This window comes from Bison bison, unplaced genomic scaffold (genome assembly GCF_000754665.1).
Source record: "Bison bison bison isolate TAMUID 2011002044 unplaced genomic scaffold, Bison_UMD1.0 scf7180017864475, whole genome shotgun sequence".
Lineage (NCBI taxonomy): Eukaryota > Metazoa > Chordata > Mammalia > Artiodactyla > Bovidae > Bison > Bison bison.
The window spans coordinates 2,037,765-2,046,626 of NW_011495036.1; the positions used below are offsets into that span (position 1 = coordinate 2,037,765).

The following is an 8,862-nucleotide window of genomic DNA, read 5'->3' on the forward strand; positions in this document are numbered from 1 at the left end:
TTTGTTATTGTTTTCTTTTTGTTTGATTTTTTAATTTTTTTTTTTGTCCCCTTGGGTTCTTGGTGCTTTGTTCTAAAGGTCTCAGAAGGGAATTTATTTTATCCTTCTCATCTCCATCCCTTGGTTGTTCATTCTGAGTCTTTTTAGACCCATTGTATGGTTGATCGTGGATGAACACTGAAATATTACTCGGTAGAGGAAACATCACAATGAATTGCGCATCGCAGCTGCACCCACTAAGCCATCCGAAGTGAGGCCTCCAGCATGGTTACAAATTTCATTATCTCCAGTTAGCAGAGGTCAGATGAGACTTAGTCTTCCTCCATTCTTTCAAAGCACAAGCTAAAGTTGTGAATCATTTTATTCTTTCATCAAATACCATACAACAAGCACAGAGGAAGCTCTGTGTGTTTGGCTCAGTGGGAAACAAGACAAATAAAAATCAGTTCCTCTCTCACCCCAAGGCATTCAGTGCCTTAATATGGGAATAAGACACACACCAAGGGGACTTCCCTTGTGGTCCAGTGGTTGAGAGTTCGCCTTCCAGTACAGGGGATGCCGGTTCAATCCCTGGTCAGGAAACCAGGAACCAGAGTCCCACATGCCGAGGAGGTACTAAGCCCACTCACTGCAGCTGCTGAGCTCGTGTGCTCGATGTGCATCACAACAAAAGAAAATAAATAAATATATTTTTTTAATAAGATATGCCCCAAGGACTATACCTGTGATTTCAGGCAGAATATGTAAGAAGGGCACGGGTGGTCCAGAAGAAAGATCAACGAGCAGTGAGTTGTAAAAGTCAGGGAGAGCTAACAGGTAGAACTTCATGTTAGATTCTGCAAATGTAATACACAATGGTTATCTTAGTTAATAAAATGCCACAAAAGGCATCACTCTTTGATTAAATGTCATTATTTACAGCAGCCTAAAACCCCAGTGGTAGTGATTGAATTAGTCACAAAACAGTTTCATTTTCACTTCAGTCAGTTCAGTTCAGTCACTCAGTCACGTCCAATTCTTTGTGACCCCATAGACTGCAGCACGCCAGGCCTTCTTGTCCATCAACAACTCCCAGAGTTTACTCACTCATGTCCATCAAGTCGGTGATGCCATCCAACCGTCTCCTCCTCTGTCGTCCTCGTCTTCTCCTCTGTCGTCCCCATCTCCTCCTCTGTCGTCCCCTTCTCCTCCTTCCCGCAAGAAAACAGATGTTGCTGTAATTGATCAGTGTCCTTTCATCATAGGAAGAAAGTTTTTTTAATTAGTTGATATTTTGGAAGACACTTGGAAAGGAAATGAAGAATTCTGCAGGAGCATGGTACAACTTTTTTCCCTACATACTCATTTTTACAGAAAAGCAGCAGCTGCAGGTGTGTGGGGGCTCAGGTTCATCCGTGACCAGTGGGTGATGCTGAGTGTCGGGCAGTTGGGAGCATTGCTGGGTCATTTGGGGATTTGGCAGGGCAGTTTGTTTCTTTTGTTATTCAGGCGTCTTTTCACCATGATGCTCTGACCTTTCCTCTGTGGGCACAGTTAACACGCTGGTTGCTCCATGTTACATGCAATGGAGGACACGTGACTGCCAAGAAACATGATGATGACCAAGAACCTGCCACTATGGGGCCTTTCTCATGGGATTTTGTGTTATTGGGAAGTGGTTAGTGGGGGAAGTCGGAGAAGGCAATGGCACCCCACTCCAGTACTCTTGCCTGGAAAATCCCATGGATGGAGGAGCCTGGTAGGCTGCAGTCCATGGGGTCGCTAAGAGTCAGGCACGACTGAGCGGCTTCACTTTCACTTTTCACTTTCATGCATTGGAGAAGGAAATGGCAACCCACTCCAGTGTTCTTGCCTGGAGAATCCCAGGGACGGGGGAGCCTGGTGGGCTGCCGTCTGTGGGGTCGCACAGAGTCAGACACGACTGAAGCGACTCAGCAGCAGCAGCGGTGAAAATCAGAGAAGACTGAAAGCCGTCAGGCGTCGCCATCATGGGTCACTCTTGGATCTCCTACCTTGTAAACGCTGCAGCAGTGTGTCTGCTCCGTGTTATAATCTTGGCAGCTGCCGTCCGTGGAAGGAAAGCCAGTCAGAGGTCTCCACCATCCTCTCCATCAAAATTCCACGATCAACCGTATTTCCTCCTAGCAGTAAAGACTCCTTCATGGAACCTCCTTGTTAGGAAACTAGTTGGAGTGCCTCTGAATCTTTGAACTGAGTAGTTAATTAGAGTGAATGTGAAATAAAGAGAACTGTAACATCTTCCTAGAAGATTTCCCCACAACGCGGGACCTTTGATGAGGGGGCCAGGATGGCTGGGGTTCTTTGCCCTTGAGGCAGACGTGGTAGGAAACACTGGATATCCTGATGGACTTGCCTACTCCCCACAAACCAGATCATTTTCCCTGAGAGAGTTCTCAGGTGGTAACTCCAGCTTCCACAAGAATGAACTTGCTAAAATTGAGTAGATGTGGGTTTACTCTAGACATTGACATCCTAGATGGGGCGCAGTTGACTCAAAAGCCATCCTGCAGGGTTCAGTCCTTCCAGCACAAACACACAGAAGCTGGCAGCACTCACAGATCCTTTGTGGAAGGCTGCGGGTCGGAAATAAACAAAGATGAGTTGATCACAGCAGGAGAAGCCAGATCAGACGATTCCCATCATGATGAGCCGACAACAAGAGAAGGACTTTTTGGTCCTTTTTTTTTTTTTTTAAGTACACGCAAACGAAAGCGTTAGATTGAGTTCCATGAAAGTGCATTAATCACCTAGTGCAGGCCAAGAGCTATGCCTAGGACTGGATGGAAGAGTGACTGAGGTGGCCCCTGCCTTCAGAATGCCCACTGTCCAGTGGAGAAAGCGGGTCTGTAAACAAACTGCGGCCACCGGAGCAGCCTGTGCAGGAAGCCCAAGGGACCCCAGCCTAGCCCCTTGGGTCCTGGAGGCACCAGCGTGAAATATCTGCTATTCAAAAAAAAGGGAGGAAAGCACAAAAAGTGAACACATGAGAAATCGTGGTATAAGACGGCTTGGGGGCGTCCCAGGTGGCGCCAGTGGTAAAGAACCTGCCTGCCAGTGCAGGTGACGTGAGAGACGTGGGTTCGATCCCTGGGTCGGGAAGATCCCCGGAGGAGGGCGTGGCAACCCACTCTGGTAGTCTTGCCTGGAGAATCCCACGGAGAGAGGAGCCTGGTGGGGCTACAGTCTCCATGGGGTCACAAAGGGTCAGACACGACTGAAGCAGCTGAGCACACACACACAGGTGGCTTGGAGCTCCAGCCACAGACACCCCTGGTGCAGCAGGACACACTCCACTGCCTGCCATACAGACGAGCAGACTCGCCTTTGAAAAATGCAGACTGTTCTCAAGCTTGCTTTCTACGTGTACAGGTCTGCTGCAGAGCCCTCCTTTTACTAACCCTAACGCTTGGAGTCCTTTTTCTGCACAAGCCTCTCACAGCCTCCAGTGTCCATCAGCAGAACCCAGCATGGGCGTTGTCCTTCAGGAGCCCTGAATTGGATTTCTGCCTGGGTGGAGAGACCCCTCCCAAGTCAAACTGACTTTTAGGGGATCCTCAGATAATTTCTCACCTTCTTGATGTTCTCAGAATAATGGTAGAGCTGTCAGAGTCTTTGGAGAGCGTTTCATTAGCCATGAAATCAGGAATGTGACGTGATCTGCTCAGACCAACGTCCAGGAAGGGCAGGCCGAGCATGGGCCACTGGTGTGTTCTTCGCCATCGGATGGCTTGTGTCCTTCTTCTCCTTTTGCCTTCCGCGTGTATCTTATCACAAAGGGATGCAAACGGAAGCCGTCATGCTCAGAAGATAGACATGATGGCATGTCTACATCTCTTCAGTCTCTGCCTCACGCAGCCCCCAGACCCGCAGATGCTCTACATTAGACACAAACGTCCGGGCGACTTCAGGAGATAAAGGCACCCGGGAGGCTTGTACTCAGATGTTCTAGCTGAGTACGCTGCCTCTGTGCCCCCGGCCCTAACAATAATGAAACGAGGCTGTGTTTTATCTCACGTGTAGAGGCGACTTCATTCCTCTTCCTGAAGATATAAAACATACCAACAAAAGGATGGAGACGAAATGCAAAATGCAGTCTGTGTAAAAGCAACTCGGCAAACGGGAAATATCAAATAAAAACTCCATATGCTTTGGGTCTCAGTCTGGTTTAGCCGCCATAACAGAACTGCAGACCAGGTGGCTTAAACAGCAGAAAGTTATTCCTTTCCATTCTGGAGGCTGCATCGTTCAAGATCAAGGTGCAGGCCCACTGGGTTCCTGGCCTGCAGGGTCAGCTTTCTCACCATGGCCTTTCCTCGATGCACAGAGAGCGCTCTCTCTCCCCTTCTTGGAAAGGCATTAACCATGTTCTTTGGGCCCCACCATCATCTTCAGATGTCATCACATTGCTGGTGATGAACAGCAGATGAACTTTGGGAGGACACAGACGTTCAGTTCATAAAGCCTGTGACCTCTTCCTGTGTGTGGGATTCTTGGATCCAGTCACTCTACAAATCACCACCCACTGTGTTCACTGCCCTCACCCTCCCCAGGGTCTTGGGTCCCTTGTTGGAATAGGTCTCTAAGCCCCCAGGGAAGAAGCCGTGGTTCAGTGACTGCTCTTAAACAGGTGTTACTTCATTGCATCCTTCATACAACCCATAGTGTCAGACGGGGAGGTGGCGTTATCTACTGTTTTCCCAAGTGAGGACTACAGTTGGGTGACGTGAAGTGATTTGCCAGAGGCGGGCAGGTGAGTGTGACTTGGGGGTCTGCCTCAGGCCTCTGGGACTCAGAAGTCTGCATGATCTGCCTTGCATCTACCTGTGCTGTCCACCTGGCCAGGCCCTCAGTGGCTCAGGCGTGACGAGGAGTCTTCTGCAGGCATGGCTCAGCCCTGAGGCTCCTGGAGAGGCTTCTCCCCATCGCAGCCGGGTGCCCACCACCCCCACCATGGCCCTTAAAGAACCTGGAAGCAGCGATTCCTTTACTAGCTTTGACCTCAGCCTCTTTTCTCAGGACCCCGTTATGACACGGCTTCTTCACAGACAACATGGCTCTTGCTGCATGCGTCTGTGGCAGGGGGTGTACATTCCAGGAAGGCTGAGGATCACTACCTCAGCTGCTTTGCAGACAATTAGAACACACAGGATTAGAGAACGTCCAAGGGACATGACGTAACTTTTTTTGGACTTAAGGATGTTTGACTCAGAGGCAGTCAGCCCAGCTTTTAAGTTCATTATGAGGACGATGTCCTTTGTGGGCTTTTGGAGTTGGGGAGTGAGCGTGTTTAAGGACAGTCGGAGGCAGGAGGGGAGCTTTTGATCTCGCTCCCCGTCATTCATTGGAACCCTGCCTTGGGCTGATCTAAGTCTGATCAGATGTCCGTCTCATCTTGCTGGCGGGTCTGATCTCCAGGCACTCGCCCTCGAGCGGGTGTGGCTTGAGATGAACTCGGTGTGTTTATTTAGGAATCTTTGCTAATGCGCCCCTGCCTTTCAACTCCACCCCTTTCTCATCTCAGACACATGACGGGGCCGCAGGTATTAAGCCCAGGATGTTAACCACCAATGAAAGAAGAAGGTACGGCGAAAAACTTCAGTCGTCACCCCTGAGATGCACACACAACCTAACAAGCCTCCTTTTGTACTCGGGACATGGAGAAAATTGGCCATTTGTCTGTGGGGTAATGGGCTTTGCTGCCGCAAGAGCATCTCTCAAATGGTTAAATTCAATGACATTATCTCCGAGTTCATGAAAGCCACTGCCGCACACAGTTTAATTCTATTTAATTTTTTTAAAAGGAGGGGAAAAAAAAAAGCAGGAGGGAAAATGTTTTAGTTTCTCTTCAGCTGATGTCTCCCTGCTTCTTCTTAAAAGTGCCTTTCTAGTTGCCGTGCGGTGATGTGATCATTATCTGCCACCTCGTCGCCTTGCCGCCTCTGCATGCAGTAAAATACAAAAAAAAAAAAAAAGAGAGAGAGACAGACCGCGAGAGCTTGTGAAGTATGAGTTCCTATCCGAAGACTCATTGCCTGCGATCCGTACCGCTTGACAGTAATGATCTTATTACAGTATTCTGGACCTTGAAGAGATTTCGTGAGGAGAGCGAAAGGACAAGCCTCCATGTAATCAAGTGGTGCTGAATATTCCACGCGTTTCTGATCACCCGCTGATTGGCCACCGTTCTAGCCCATCTTCTAGTCAATTATGCATGGCCCCTGTGCTCCTCGCCTAGTCAGAGACATTGATGGCTCTTGTCTGGGTTCTGGCAGGCAGCCAGGGGGTTTGAAGCGCCACACACACCGTCCTCCCAGGATAAGTGCTTTTTTCGTTGGAATTGATTACCTTTCTTTGAGTTTTGCCTAATAGCAAAACTGCATTTGGAGAGGACTTCAGGTGAAAAACGGACACATTAGCCGTTGAGAGCATCCGAACTCCTAGTCAATTTTGTAGGCTTCCCTTGTCTCCATCTAATTTCTGTTTAATGGGAGCGTGTTGGAGAATGCTGGACGTGTTTCACGGCACTGGCTGCCCAGCACACGTGTAGCCTGGGGAGGACCTCAGGGACGGGACCTCGGTGGTTCAGGTTCCTGAATTAATCCAGGTGCCGTCTCAAGCTTGGGGAGATAGATCTCTTGTTGGTGAGTTTCCGTCTCGGCAAAAAGCTTTAATTAGCTAGAGATATTTCCGTCTGTAGGAAAAGAAGTAATGAGTTCTTCCTGCCATCCGCTGGCCCGCCTCTAGTCCTTGTGGGGAGTGTGTCCGCGTGCCTGGGTGTGGTGACCTCTGCTGCCTGTGCCCAGAGGACTGTCCCCTGTCCCCTCGCCCTCTCTCCAGCTGTGTACCCCCTGTTACCGGTCTCCAAGCATCAGTCGCTTATTCGTGTCTGACTCTTTGCGACTCCGTGGACCGGCAGACTGTAGCTGACCAGGCTTCTCCGTCCATGGGATTCTCCAGGCAAGGATACTGGAGTGGGTTGCCATTTCCTCCTCCAATCAGTCTCCAAGCCTAGTGAGATTTGAAAGGATGGGATTTTTTTCCTGCCAGAATGATTGCTTGATGCTGCCTATTATGAAACTACTGGTTAAGCGCATGTTAATACGTTTGAGAAAAAACTGTCATAAGTCAAGATTTTTTGCTTCCAAATTCAGATTCTTGATATGTAGAATGTCCATTGAGTCAATGATGCCATCCAACCATCTCATCCTCTGTTGCCCCCTTCTCCTCCTGCCCTCAATCTTTCCCAGCATCAGGGTCTTTTCCAATGAGGCGGCCAAAGTATTGGAACCTGAGTGTCAGTCCTTCCAGTGAACGTTCAGGGTAGATTTACTTTAGGAAATTCCCAAGGGCTCGGTGCACCCCGTATGGGAGCTGTAGAAGGCGGAATCTTGAGTTACACACTGGGTACCTCGATACCCTGATTTGACTCTTCATGACTGAGGAGTGGGTGTTATAGCTTCGTTCTTTGACTTGGTCTTCATTTGGACCGCTCTTCTTTGTGCAGCGGGAGTGGTTTTCCTCTTCAGTTGACTCTGCAGAATCAGGGTGTACTGTAGGCATGGTCACTCAGCAGCCCTGAGAGAAACTACTGGAGTCCTTAACTTCATGTTCTGCATACACTCATACACACAGACACACAAGTGTACTCACACACATGGACACACAAATGCACTCACATACACACATACACAAATGCACTCAACACACAGACACACAAATGTACTCACACATACAGACATTCAAATGCACTCACACACACAGACACACACAAATGCACTCACACACACAGACACACAAACTCACTCACACACAGACACAAATGCACTCACATACACACACACGAATGCACTCACACACACACATACACGAATGCACTCAACACACAGACACACAAATGCACTCACACACACAGACACACAAATGCACTCACACACACAGCACACACAAATGCACTCACACACACACACACACAAATGCACTCACACACACAAATACACTCACATACACACGAATGCACTCATACACACAGATACACGAATACACTCACACACACATACACACACAGAGGATTTATTCTTTCTCACGTCATGGAAAGAAAATAACTTCCATCAAAATTTAGAGTTAGTGATAAGTCTTTAAAAGAGAAAATCCCAAAACAGAAAATCCAGGTCAATCACCTGTTGGCAATAATCACTGCACCCAGTCATTGGCCCCTCGCTACCCATCAGCCCTGTGATGAAACCCTCCACGGGTGTCCTCTTCTGACTTTCAAAGGAGCCTCCCACTGAGTCTCCACAGTGACCAACCCTCCCTTTGGAAGGTCATGTGTCTTTTCAGTGGTTTTCCCTCACTACAAATCTTGGCTTATCTAGGACTTTCCCTAAGACTTAAGTTCATATAAAGCAGAGACTTGTATTGAATACAATAGGCTCAAAAGAATATTTCTTAATTATTAAGTTAATACTCAAGCCATTAAAAACTTGTCATTTTACCCCAGCTGTGTTGACAAAAACGTATTCTTGTAACAGTTGGAAAATAGCAAATTCAGAATTAGCAAATGGGTTAAGGTTTAAAATAGGAGTTTTAGAAACTGGCGTATGTGATGATAACCTGTTTACAGCCTGGTGATTTTACCTGAACAAGTGAATCCAATGTTCACATTAAAAGAGAAAGAGCCAATAACTTGAAAATACAGTTCCATCATCACCAGGCGCAGAATACCTCCTGTAATTAACATGTAATTACCCTGAAAAAGGCCGATTAATTAAATAATGTAAACAGTTTAAGCCAACTACTTTCTTAAATCCCGCCCCTCAAAACATTATTTTTTTTTTCCTTCAT

The 8,862-nt window shown here is 47.9% G+C and overlaps 1 protein-coding gene across 1 annotated transcript in view; it reads left to right on the top strand.

The window, feature by feature from the left end:
* AGAP1 (ArfGAP with GTPase domain, ankyrin repeat and PH domain 1) overlaps window positions 1-8,862 on the top strand; it is a gene marked incomplete at its 5' end in the record, with an annotated part of 374,015 nt that overhangs the window by 259,288 nt on the left and 105,865 nt on the right. The gene's annotated exons all lie outside the window — the stretch shown is intronic.